Source organism: Molothrus ater, chromosome W, assembly GCF_012460135.2.
Source record: "Molothrus ater isolate BHLD 08-10-18 breed brown headed cowbird chromosome W, BPBGC_Mater_1.1, whole genome shotgun sequence".
NCBI lineage: Eukaryota > Metazoa > Chordata > Aves > Passeriformes > Icteridae > Molothrus > Molothrus ater.
The window spans coordinates 9,593,143-9,607,548 of NC_050510.2; the positions used below are offsets into that span (position 1 = coordinate 9,593,143).

Sequence of the window (14,406 nt, forward strand, 5' to 3'; positions counted from 1 at the left end):
CAGTTTTCCTGTCCTTCTTAAAACCTAAACTACTGAAAACCTCCAGAAATGCACAAGAGGAGAACAAAATTAAAAAACTTAATTTGAAAAGTCCACAGCATTATCTGTGCTGGATAAGGGTGAGTAGCTGGGGATACTGGGCAAGGGTGTGAGGAAGAGGATGATAACTGAAAAGCTTCTCTAGGACAGTGGCAGTAAATGGTGCTGAGTCAATGATGTGACTGCAAATGGTCAAGAGAGGAGGTTTGCACATGGAGGTGAAACAGACATCCCACTAGAACCGATTTTTAAAACCTCTCTTTCTTCAGGACAATGGCGCTATAGAAGATATACAGGCTTTATGATGCTCTTCTCCTTCCTATTTTGTAGGAATGTGCCCTCTGTTGACAGAGTGACCACATTATTCTTTGCTTAAAAAGGCAAAAAAACCCAGAAGTTTCTCTCCCAATTTGGTACAAAAGATACCTCATAGGACCTTTGGGACTTCACCTCAGACCTGAGGCTGTCCGATTGGACAGAGGCCAAGAGGTCCTGCCTAGGTAATTCACTAGAAAAGGAAGAGAAAAAAGGAAATAACTGCTTTTGTGGGGTGTTTTAGCAGAAGCAAGAACCTCTTGCCCCTGGCTCGGTTTTTCTCTGATAGAGCTTTGTTATTTTGCCTTTTATTGAACTTTTTTCTGTTTCCACCACTACCTCAGAAGCCATTCTGCTAATTTTATGCTGTTTGGGGTGGCTGATCTATCTTGGGTGTGATGGGTTTCTCTGAGAGCTCATACAACCTGGCTTGAAGAGTAACACATCACTATTTCTCCATGGCTCAACAGGTACGAGGCTCCGGAACTAGAAGGCCGGACAACTGATGAGGTAGGTAAAGGTCTTTCTGGGATCATGGGACATCTTAAAACAACACCACCTCTACCCTGCATCAAGACCTCCTCTGTTAGGAGGAAAAAAAGAGTAATTGTAATAGAAGACTCCTTTTTAAGGGGAACGGATGGCCCAATATACAGACCTGGCACAACTCACAGAAGTCCGCTGTCTCCCAGGGGCTCAGATAAGGGACACCACTGGAAAACTCTCCAGTCTGGTAAGGCCTTCTGATTATTATCTGCTGTTGGTTGTTCAAACTGGCAGTGATGAAATAACAAAGAGAAGTCCAAGTACAATCAAAAGAGACTTCAGAGCCCTGGGACAATTGGCAGAGGGATCAGGAGCACAGGTAGTGATTTCCTCGATTCTTCCAGTAACAACAAATAGTATTGATAGGATTAGGCACATCCATCAGGACGATGCATAGCTCCGAGATTGGTGTCAGGGGAAAAAATTTGGGTTTGTTGACTATGGGATGAATTACTCAACACTTGGTCTACTGACGCCTGACAGGATGCGCCTATCTCAGAGGGGCAAGAGAGTTCTAGCACAAGAGCTAGTGGGGCTTGTTGATAGAGTTTTAAACTAGCTTGGAAGGGGGAAAGGGATAAAACCAGGCTTGCTAGTGATGAGTGATGGGATGGTGTGCAAAAACTTGAGGAAAGGAGCACTAATGAGATCCCTCAATCTACTTCACAAGGTGTTGGATACAATGTACCACACCCGAAATGTTTTGACACTAACGCATGTAGCATGAGGAACAAGCAAGAGGAGCTGGAGGCTTTGGCCCAGTCCCAGAGATTTGACATCATTGGCATAAGTGAAACCTGGTGGGATGAGTCCTGTGACTGGAGTGCCCTGCTGGATGGTTCCAGACTATTCAGGAGGGATAGGCAGGGCAGAAGAGGCAGACAGGTGGCACTGTATGTAATAGAAGGGTATGTATGGAGCTCACAGTTGGCAATAGCACAGTTGAGAACTTCTAGGTAAGAATAAAGGGGCAAACAAATAATGTGGATGTCACTGTGGGAGTCTACTATAGATCTCCAAGACGGGACAATGACACTGACAAATTATTTTTTGAGGAACTAAGGGATGCTTCCAAGTAAACTGCCCTTGTCCTTAGGGAGGACTTCAGATTGCCAGAAGTTAACTGGTAGCATCACACAGCTGGTAAAACCTGGGCCAGAAGGTTCCTAAAAAACCTGGATGACAACTTTATGGAACAGGTCCTAAGGGAGCTGACTTGGAAAGATGACCTCCTTGATCTACTGATTGTCAACAGAGTGGAGATTGGCAGCTGTTTTGGCCACAGCGACCACGAAGTGATTGAGTCTAAAACCTCTGCTGACAGAAGGAAAAGTGCCCACAAAACCTCACCCCCAGAAATGAGGAGAGCACACTTCAGGCTGTTCAGGGAATTAGTAGGTAAGGTCCCCTGGGAAAATGTTTTTGCGGGTGCTGGGGTCCATCAATGCTGGTCACTTTTTAAACATCACCTCCTACGGGCCCAGGATCAGGCAATTCCCAAATGTCAGAAGTCAAGCAGGTGAGGCAGAAGGCTGGCTTGGCTGAACAGGGTCCTTCTCTCAGAAATAAGGCAAAAATGGAAGGTGTATACCCAGTGGAAGAAAGGTCATGTGACATGGGAAGAATACAGAAATGCTGCTCACCACTGTTGGGAGAAAATTTGTGTGGCCAAAACCCAACTGGAGTTGAAGGTGCAAGAACTGTGGGGGGCAATAAAAAGAGTTTTTTCAAATTAATTAATGGCAAAATGCAGTGTAAAAAAACCATCAGCCCATTACAGGAGGAGGATGGTCACCTCACAAACAGGGACAGAGACAAGACATAGGTGTTTAATGCATTCTTTGCCTCTGTCTTGAACACAGATGATGGACCAAGGGGGTCTCAGTGCCCAGAGCTGGAGGACCATGACTGCAAGAATGGTCAACTCCCAGTCAAACCTGAAATTGTGTGGAATCTGCTGCTCCAGCTGGATCCCTACAAATCTATGTGGCCTGATGGGATTCATCTGAGAATAGTCAAAGAGCTGGCTAATGTCATTGCAAAACCTCTCTCAATGATCTTTGAGCAGTCTTGGGAATCTGGAAAGATCCCAGCTGACTGGAAGCTAGTGAACGTTGTCCCGATTTTGAAGAAGGGCAAGAAGGAGGACCCTGGAAATTACAGGCCTGTCAGTTTCACTTCAGTGCCTGGTAAAGTTATTGACACGATTATACTAGGAGGTATTGAAAAACACACGAAAGTCAACACAGTCATTGGTCACAGCCAGCACGGTTTCATGAGAGGGAAGTCCTGCTTATCAAACCTGATTTCCTTTTATTACAAGGTAACCCATGTAGTTGATCAAGGGAAGCCTGTTGATGTAATCTTTTTGGATTTCAGTAATGCTTTTGATACTGCCTCTCACAGTATCCTTCTGGACAAAATGTCCAGCACACAGCTGGATAAACACAATGTGATGGATGAGCAACTGGCTCACGGTTCAGGCACAAAGGATTACAGAGAATGGGGTGACGTCAGACTGGCAACCTGTCACTAGTGAGATTCCACAAGACTCCATCTTAGGCCCTGTGCTCTTCAACATTTTCATTAATGACTTGGACACAGGACTTGAAGAAATACTAAGCAAGTTTGCAGAGGATAGAAAACCGGGAGGAGCTGTTGACTCCCTCAAAGGCAGGAATGCCCTGCAGAGAGACATTGACAAATTAGAGGACGGGGCAATCACCAACCATATGAAGTTCAACAAGAGAAAGTGCTGGATTTTGCACCTGGGATGGGACAACCCTGGATGGACTGAGACTGGAGAATGAGACACTGGAAAGCAGTGCTGCAGAAAGGGACCTAGGGGTCCCAATTAATGGAAAGTTGAATAAGAATCAGAAGTGCCCTGGCAGCTGTGTCCTGGGGTGCATCAGGCAAAGCATCATCAGCTGGTCAAGGGAGGTGATTGTCCTGCTCTACTTTGTACTGCATGGCCTCGCCTTGAGCATTGTGCGCAATTTTGGGCACCACAATGTAAGAAAGTGTCATGGTTTGACACTGGCCAAACACCAGACAACCTCAAAAGCTGCTCACTCACCCTCCCCTGCCACAGTTGGGCAGAGGAGAGAAAAGTTTAAATGAAGGGTCTATGAGTTGAGATAAAGACCACAAGAAAACACTCCAAGGGCAAAACAGGCTCAGCTTAAAGGTACAAAGTAAATTTATTATTAAGAAAATCAGAGGAGGATAATGAGAAGTAAAATAAACCCTTAAAAACACCTTTTCTTCCCCCAGCCTCTTCCTGTCACAGTTGCAGCTAGCCTGTAGCTGCCAAATAAATTTGGTCATATCAGACCTTCAAAACAAGTCCTCAGATGAGGCAGGGATAGGTTGGATTAAAACCTAAACAGATACTTCACCCAGTCATGTTCCATCCTAAGCTGCAGGCATCTCACTGGTCAAAAAGCTGGGCTGTGTGAAAATCAGACCAATCAGCAGTTTAGACCAGGGTGTTTCAAACCTCCTATATAAAAAGAGTTCAAACAGTAAAACTCGCTGTTGTTGTATGGATCTCTGAGAGTGTGTGTTGTCCCTGTCTCCGACCCACCGACCCCACGTAACACATGGCACATGGCACCCCACGTAATATCTTCCTCCTTCCCACCAACAGCTCAGGGAGATGGTGCAGGGGTTTTGATCAGTTCGTCACCCAAGGTTTTCTTCCGCTGCTTAGGGAGAGGAGGCCTTCCCCTGCTATACCGTGGGGTCCCTTCCCACAGGAGACAGTTTATTGTAGCAGAGACCCCCTGACGTGGGAGTAACATGCATTGACTCCATGATTCAGAAGGATGAACAAAAGCTTTATTAAGCTATACTCTATTATACTACATACCATACTATACTATACTAAACTAAAAACCCGTGACCCTTTCAGACAGTCACGACACAGCTTTGACCTAATTGGTCAATCAATCAAAACACCCATCACCAGTGTCCAATTAAGAAATCCCTCTTCAGTAACCAATCTCCATAACACATTCCACATGTGCCAAAAAACAAGTGCAGCAAGTGAAGATAAAATTGTTTTTCTTCTTTCTCTGAGATTTCTCACAGCTTCTCAGAAAAAATCCTGGGAGAGAATTAAATCTCTCTGTTCAAAGAATATGTGAATACCACAACAGTTCTCCATGAACAACTTCTGTGTGGATCCACTCTCACGAGCAGCAGTCCTCCCAAAACTGCCATGAGTTCCTCCCATGGGCAGACAGTCCTCCCAAAACTGCTGCAGCATGGGTCAGTCATCTATGGGGTGCAGTCTGCCAAGGACAGGCTACTCCAGCCTGGAAGCAGGGGCTCCATCTCTCCACCGGGTCTTCCACTGGACCACAACCTCCTCCAGGCATCCACCCACTCCAGTGTTAGCACCTCTCCCACGGGCTGTGGGTAGATCTCTGCATCCCCCATGGATCTCCCTGGGTTGTAGGGGGACAGCCTACTTCACCATAGCCATCACCACGGCCTGCAGAGGAAGCTTGGCTCCAACACCTGGCGCACCCCCTCCCCCTCCTTCTTCACTGACCTTTGTGTCTCCATGTTGTTTCCCTCGCATGTTCTCACCTCCTCCTCCTCTTCTCTGACTATGTAGCATTAGCATTAATCAAGTTATAATAAGCAACCCAGCTCAGTTCCATGAACCAGCTTCTGGGCTGACTGACAGAAGCTCACAGCCAATGGGAGCTCTCCTAAAATACAAGCATTTGACTGGTTAAGAGTCTGTGGGGCGTAGAGTTTAGACCAATGCCTGTGAAGCACCAGGAGTTTTGAATTGTCTATAAAAGGGTGTCGGGGACAATAAAGGAATCTGTTTGTCTGAGGAAACACACGTGACTGTCTTATGTCTCAAGCTTAGGAACACCCCATCACACGACTAGAAAAAAAAACTGTGCATGCCCCACTTTGTTTTGATTTTCTTCTTAAATATGTGTGGTGGTTTGACAGGAAATGTGTTTTTTGGGATGCTGTGTTTTTGGCCAATGGATATTCAGACTTTAATATTGGCATTTAACCTGGCCATTGGGACATGGACACGCCTCTGAGAACACGGGGTTAAAAGCAGAGCTCTCCCCTGGGAGGCTCTCTTGGGTTTCCGGCGGGAAAGAGTTCGGGTCTCTCCCCCGGCCCAGCTGCTGGCTGGGCAGGGGGAGGGGAAAAGCCATGAGGCCGAGAGAGGTAGGCCTGAGCCCGGGGGTGGAAGGGTGGAAGAGAGAGAGAGAGAGACACCGGGAGCCATCGGGCAGCCCCCCCGAGAGACACAGAGAGAGAGAGAAAGAGAGAGCCGCTGCCTGAGACTGTAACCTTGAAGCTTGATAAACATGGGCCTGCGCCGGCAGCACGGCTGGGACGGAGAAGAGGGGGGGGTTCAGCCGGCCGCTTGTAGGAGCTTTTAACCCCTTTTTGGAGAATGAGAACTTTACAGAACATTGACCTTTCCTAGAAGATAGAGTGGAAGATGAGGAAGGAAATGGGCCAGTGTGAGAGAGGTCTGGGCGAGCGAGAGATAGTAGAAGAGTAGAGAAGAATCCTAGTGGGAAGAGATGATGGAGTAGCTTTTGCTGGACTCTTTTTGTATAGCCATGGACAGACCCATGTTCCTTGTGACACAGAGACTGCATTCTAGGGGGAGGCAATGGCCTCGGAACCAAGAGGGTTCAGTGTTGATGCCCCTCGGCCCCAGGGGGTGAAAATATGGGGGGGACAGGTGTCCCAAAGGAGAGATTGTGGGGACAGGTGTCCCAAAGGAGAGACTGTGCCTTTTTTGGATCGGGACAGAGCATTCTTAAAAGACAACCCTAGAAGCAGCTCTGGTCTGTGTTCAGTGGTGAGAGCACTGGACATGAAAAGGAAGAAGTCACAATGGCAGATGTACTCCGGGCGGTGCCACGAGTGACACAGAAACACACGAGGCTTCGACTGTGTTTCCAGGGGAAGCCCATGGTACAAGAAGGACTCCTCTCCTCTTGATGAACTGAGGATTGATTGTCTAAAAGGTGCTGCTGGACTGAGAGTTGGTGATTTGAGGAACAAATGTATTGGGTTGGAAATTTGGTGGGGGGAGGAGGAAATGCATTTGTGAGGTTTTCATTTTCCCTGTGTGTGTGTTCCTTTTTATCTGTAGTTGTAGAGTAGTTAATAAAGTTCTGGTTCTTTTTCCCTAAGTAGGAGCCTGCTTTGCTTATTCCTGGTCACATCTCACAGCAGAAACCAGGGAGAAGGTATCTTCATGGGGGCACTGGCATTGTGCCAGTGTCTAACCATGACAATATGTTATCACAGAGGCCCTACCAGCCTCTCTCATTGGCCCAGCTTTGGCTAGTGGCATGTCCATCTTCAGAGCCATCAGGGATTGGCTATGCCAGACATGGTGAAAGCTTCTAGCAGCTTCTCACAGAAGCCACCTCTGTGGCCCCCCTGCTACCAAAAACCAGGCCATGCAAAACCAACACAGAAAGATATTAGACTATTATAGAGTGTCCAAAGGATGGCAACGAAGATGGTGAAGGGCCTTGAGGGGAAGCCGTATGAGGAGCTGTATTGGGTCTGGCTGAGATAGAGTTCATTTACCCTAAGCAGCCCTCACAGTGCTGTGCTTTGCATTGAGAGCTGGAAGGGTGTTGATAATACACAAGTGTTTCGGGTACTGCTGAGCAGCGCTGTCTCTCTAACATTCCTTCCCCCATCAAGGGGGCTGAGAGCAGGCAAGATCTTGGGAGGGGACACAACCAGGCCAGCTGACCCAAATTAACTAAAGGGATATTCCATACCATATGACATCAGCTCAGATATAAAAGCTAAGGGAGAGAAGAGGGAGAGAGGATTCATTATACTACAATGTTTGCCTTCCAGAGCAACTGCTACATGTGCTAAAGCCCTGCTTCCTGGGAAGTGTCTGAATATCGCTTGCTGATAGGAAGTAGAGATTAACTTTTTCCCTTTGCTTATGTGCACAAACTTTCACCTTTTTTTTTTTTTTTTTTTGCTTTAGCAAACTGCCTTATCTCAACCTACGAGTTGTTTTCCATCTTATTTTCTCTTCCCTGTCCCACTGAGAAGGGGAGTGGTAGAGTGGCTTAATGGGTATCCGGCACTTAGCCAGGGTCAAACAACTCAGTCTGTTCAGCCTAGAGAATAGGAGACTGAGGGGAGACCTCATTACAGTCTACAACTTCCTTGTGAGGGGAAGAGGAGGGGCAGACACTGATCTCTTCTCTCTGGTTCACCAGTGACAGGACCTGAAGGAATGGCTTGAAGTTGTGTCAGGGGAGGTTTAGGCTGGATGTTAGAAAAAGGTTCTTCACCCAGAAGGTGGTTGGGCACTGGAACAGGCTCACTGGAGTAGTCACAGCACCAAGCCTGACAGAGTTCAAGAAGTATTTGGACAATACTCTCAGGGATATGGTGTGACTCTTGGGGATGGTCCTGTGCAGGGCCGGGAGCTGGACTTGATACTTGCGGGTACCTTCCAAGTCAGCATATTCTGTGATTCTGTGAAAGGTAGTCATAATGACAACATGAGAAGAGGACTATAATTGCAACAAATGGGAGCAACATTAGCAGTTTCAGCAAAAACATCATAGCAGGACAACTGCTATTGACGTACCTCTGAATTCAAAGATGCAAATAAAGAGCTCAAACTATATAGCTTTGGGGGGAAAAAAAGGAAAGAAAAGAGATGTGAATTTGTTTAATCAAGAGACTGTATAACACTATATACCCAGACGGTACCTCACATCAAAGGGCCTTGCAGATAGAAGCCCACTCTGTTGCTGGCTCTTGTATGCCTGTACAGTGCGGGTCAGATGAGGTCATCTGAGGAATCTTTATGACCCAGCAATTTAGTAGCTGAGCTTAACAAGGGACTGAAAAAGACACTTCTGGAATAAATTATACCATATGAATGATTAAGAAAATAAACTTTGTACCTAGCCCTGAGTTACTGCAGCACTTGAAGACTTCAGAGGAAGATGCCAAGAATGCCAACATAAACACAGAATGCTGGAGCTTGGGACAAGCTTTCCCCACTCCTTCTAGTGCTTTCATAGAACCATAGATGTGTTGGGGTTGGAAGGACCTTAAAAGGTCATCTAGTCCAACCCCCTGCAATGAGCAGGGACATCTTCAACTAGATCAGGTTGCTCAGAGCCCCATCCAACCTCACCTTGAATGTTTCCAGGGATGGGGCATCCACAACCTCTATGGGCAACCTGTGCCAGTGTTTTACCTTCTTCAGGGCTTCTCCCTCCTGGAGAGCCCTGGAAGAACTTTTGTGCATGCTAATGACCCCCAGTCCACAGGGACACCCTGCTGCTGGTGAGTATCCCCACATGTCCACAATGTCCAGAGAAGCCCAATGCCTTTCACTATGAGGAACCAGAGGTGACATCTAGCACTCAAGCCCCATGTGTTCCCTCCTCCAGTGTGGGATGAGGGTCAAGTTTCCCCTGTCACAGTCAATCCACCTTTGCAGAAGTAAAAGGCTGAACCCATCAAATAATTTTTAAAAACCACTTGTTTGCTAACAGCCTACTTTTGTCTTGGTGAATTTTAAATAGTTTTGGTCAAGTCACTGAAGCTAAAACACTGGGAAGAAAATACTAGAAGAAGTTCTTTCATGGTTTATTTTAAGGACTGGTATTTTTAAACAAAGGATTTTTACTTTTAATTTATGTTGACATACCCTAAATTTCCACATCTCTCCATTATGGTGTAAAATATTAAAAGACAGATTTCATTTTGGATTTAAATAGGACTTGACATTATTTTGGTTCCTGTTTTAACAAAGTAAAAATACCTATTCTCATTGATCCCAGCTAAAAATTATCTTATCCTCCAAAACTATTTTCACTACCAAAATTTTTCTACAGACTAATTAACTGGATAAAAAATACAATTAGCATCAATTATTTATTCTATGGGCTGAAGTTGAGGAGTATTCAGAATACCTGAGAATAACTTGGGATACCCACCCAAAGGATGCAGCAGTGCTCCAGGACAGATGTAATTTAAAGTGCTACTGTGATCCACATATATATTAGAAAGTCATAGGAACCTCAGGGAAGGTCACATATATATATATATATATATGGGGTTTTTTTTAAATGAGGGAAATCTTAGAGGTCTTTTCCAACCTCAATGATTCTGTGATTCTTTGAAATAAGGAAAATGGGAACCAACATTTCCCCAAAGAGAGGGGACACTGCTGCAGCCCCAGTTTTAGAGGCAAGGCATGATGTGGGGCACAACCCCACACACAGCATTTTGGGCTTTATCCTTACAGTAATGCCTCTGCTTTGGCTTGCTCCCAGCTCCTCCACGGGCTGCTCTGCCCCAGGAGAAAATATTTACTCTCTGGAGACAATCAGGCATCACACAAGATAACACTCAGAGCTGCAAAAACTCCAGTGCAGATGAAGCCTTGCTGACACTCAGATGCCCTACTACATCTCTCCTGCTCCTTTTCAGGTCAAACTGGATCTTGTACATGACAAGGGGATAAAAACCCAAATGTTTTTGGGATAATGCTGCTGACTTGTTGCATATAGGTAAAGCCTAACAAAATAAGGGCCTTGTTACCCTTGTAAAATCATGGCTCAGGCTAAAGTATAAAAGGGCTATGGGAAAGTGACTCAGCTGAATTAGAGGTAGAAAAACAAGTTATATAACCATCACATGTTCACATTGTGGTGTATTGGTGGTTGGTTGGATTATGTTTGTTATGTTTTAAGACTATATAACTGATAAATGTGGGAAAGACATTCTGTGCTGTCCCTGTGAGCTAGCAAGGGCCTCCTGAAGATAAGGAGAAGCCCTATATCTCTCCTGAAGGAATGCCAAGGTCGTTACCCTGGAGACCAGAGGAAGGAGAGAAAGTTGGGAGATATGGACTCTAGCTGGCTGGCCGAGTGACGTGGCTCTCTGGTTGTCTACTGAGAACTTTGTTTCTCTTTTAAGGCCAATGGGCACTGTATATGTGTTAGATGTGTGTCAATATCTGGAAGAACTATAAAAACTACATTGGTTTAATAAAATCTCTCTCTTTCACCCTTCTGATGGAGTTGTGTATTATTGTACTGTGTCGCACTCTATAGAGACAGATAAAGGCCTAACTGCTTAAAAAGGCCTGTTTTTTTGCAATTAAGGGCTCTCTCTTGCACCTGCCTGGGGACTCTGCATTACACGGCATCTTAACATCTGGTGCACGAACGATAGGAGATAAGATTACGGTGAGGAGGACTGCGGCCAACAACAAAGACCCGCAGACCCAGAACACCGGGATAGTAGATTGCAATGAAGAGATGGACTGCAACTCGGCAAGGCAGACCCTCAGACTGCAAGCAGAGAGCAGAGCTCAGACCCTGCTACAAAGACAGGGAACTTTCTTTGCAAACCACAGTGTGACAGAGAGCAAGATGCTGGCACAGCCAATAAGGTTAGGTCAGTGGTGTTCGCTGGATGAAGAACCACAGGACTGTGAGTATCCTGGGACTGGGGAGGTGTCCTGGTAGTGTCGGTGCAGCTCAAAGATATAGCAGCACATTCTCCACATGGAGCAACTTTTATTACGGGTTAAAGAACCCTGTAACTCTTTCCTAAATAAGAGAGTCCTTGATGTTAAAAACTCCTGTGTGCAGCTGAGGCAGGGACTGCTAGGAAAGATACTAATAACGAACCCAGGCACGGATCCAGGGCACGGATCCAAGGAACAAATCACTCTTCAGCGCGCGCTGTTGCGAGCATTAACGAAGCCGCCCCGGAGCTCCCCCCAGAGCAGAACGCTCCCTCCCTGCTGCGGCCGCTCTACAGGCCGCTCTGCAGAGTGCCTTCCATGCAAGCGGCTTCTTGGCTGCCAGCTCCCCCCGCAGCGGCTCCCTCACCAGCTGCCCCCCGTGGCTGCTCCGCTAGGGGCAGCCCCCTCGTCCTCCTTCGGCCCCCTGGGCACAGTCGTCCCCTGGCTTTTTGAAGCCCCCTGGCTACGGTTGGCTTCTTGGCCTCAGTTGGCCCCTCGGGCACAGTCACCCTCCCAAACCTTACAGGTCCCCCACCCCCTCGGGAGCCTCCGTCTGAGCCACCAGCTCGCGGCATACCAGCCGACTCCGAGAGCTGTTACTTTGATAGCTACCCTGGCTCGGCCCACCGCACCCCCCCCCCCCCCCCCCCCGAACGCGGAACCATAAATCACCGCTCACGGCGAATTTATGGCCTACACGGAGTGCTAAAGCTACAGCAAATCGCTGTCAGAATGCTGAGAAGACGCATTGAAACACAGAGATCTTAGGCTACTCTGTTATCAGAAAATTGTGGAAATTGGTACAGGAGAGATTCTAGTTCAGTTAGCAGGTGATGCTGTGTACTCAAACCCCAGAATGCAGATGGGCTATCCTCATGATATTTGTGACATCATTACCGGAACTTGGTTAAAACTAACCTTGTAGTTTCAGTGAGCTGCGTATTTTGACAGGACTGTTTATTGGAGAGATTAAAGGCTAGCTGTGTGAATGTAGAGTCTTCCTGCATACCGGCAGCATAGCAAGGTCTAAATTCTTCAACAGAAATGCTGATATATTGCACAATTGGTAAAACTTGCCATGTGGTATGTATACTGCTTTTTCAGGAATTTTGATTAAAAAGTCTGATTGCACTGAATTAATATTGATTCTTTGCTCAGTTAGCTGTTACCACAAAAATTAGAAACTTGTATACCTGAAAAAATATTTGTAAGTTGGTACCCTGAGAGCACCATTTATTACTATGTAGATAATGTTTTAGTTTGTGGATAGCAAGATTCATACTTGTAAGATATTGTGGTCCCTTAGAAAATTCCATAGATCCCTCCTTGGAAATACTTTGAGTGGATATTAATGGAACAAAATATTACATCACAGCAATTAACTTTCAAGCCTGATGTCAAAACATTGCATGATTTACCTGCAGGGAGCAATTAGCTAGAGGAGGCCCATGCCACTTGTAAATCAGGCATTCCTTTGCTCACTTGAAGGCAAACCCTGAGCTTTATCTGCAGCAGCTATTTGAGAATAAGATATAATTAGCTCACACCTCTCCACTGTAAAAGCAGAGAGAATTGTGCCAGCTTTCCCTGTTTGCTCGTCTTTTTCACAGCTTTGATAAGGTAATTTTATTGTGACTCTCTCGCCATGAAGAAACTTATGACAGCATTTCGGATAGGTACAGCTACTTAGTGATTCAAGTGTAGTTATTCTTCGTTGTCACATATAAATTGAAATTGGACTTGACATCAAAACAGTGTAAGTACATTGATGGACCACAAGTGCTGTAAACAGTAGCTCACTCCTTTAGAATCATCTGACACCATGACTTTGTAGCTGTTTATATACAAGTGTCAATCTTACACACCCACTGACCTAACTGAGTTACATGTGCAAAACTCATGGCAGTATTATATAACTAGGTCCTTGCTGGTTTAGCTTTAAATATTTATATCCCATTACCTTTAATAGTCCCAACTCAAATCTATTGTACAGGAAATCTTGAAAATCTGTCTTACCATCTGTGAACTGAGCAGGTTTGAAGTGCAATTTGCCAAGATACACACTGTTGTCATTTTTCTGAGTAAAGCTGCACTTTAAAATACCCTGGCAAAGTTATGCTTACACCAGAAAAGTCCTGACTGTGAATGGGTATTTTCAATAATATTTACATTTACCATGAGCTATTCCCAAAACTAAGTTATATAAAATCACAATGTATTTGCCACACCTTTATAATCTCTCCAGTAAATCCATGTTGCTGGTATTTCATTTACGAATCAGTTGTTTGCCTGTATATTGTTCATTGATGTTTAACTGCTGTATGACAAATTTTCGGTACCTTTCTTGTAACGATGGAGTCAAAATGAGTTAAATTCTGTTGTATCTGAAACTTTTAAAGGAACACTCAACTCTGACTTTAGTTTTGTTAAATTTAAGTGATGGTAAGTTTAAGTTGTGTTAAGTGATGTTAAGTTCTGTTAAGCTTAAGTGTTGTTAAATTTAGTGATGTTAGGTTTACATTCTGTTAATTTGAAGTTCTGTTGCATTTGAATTCTGCTAAGTTTAGGTTCTGGTAAATTTAAGTTCTGTTGAGGTTAAGTTCTGTGAAGTTTAATTTCTGTCAAGTTTAAGTTCTGTTAAGTTTAAATTCTATTAAGATTAATTTCTGTTCAGTTTCAGTAATGTTAACTAAGTTCTGTTAGGTGTACTTTCTGTTACGTTTAAGTGACATTAAGTTTCAGTGAAGTTAGGTTTAAGTTCTGTTGAAATATGCTTGTTTAAATTACAAGATACATTTTTTTTGTTATAGAGATGAGTGACATTGAGTTTGAATGATGTTAAGCTTATGTTGAAATCTGATCATTTAAATTACAAGATACAGTTCTTTTGTTATAGAGATATGATGGAACCAACTGAAATAATTATAATGAAGAATTGGTAAGCAACTGTTTAAGAATAT

General features: G+C 44.9%; 1 protein-coding gene across 5 annotated transcripts in view; it reads right to left on the reverse strand.

Moving 5' to 3' along the window:
• Window positions 1–14,406, reverse strand: part of LOC118701491 (CBP80/20-dependent translation initiation factor-like) — a 442,809-nt gene that overhangs the window by 412,439 nt on the left and 15,964 nt on the right. The window lies entirely within an intron of this gene.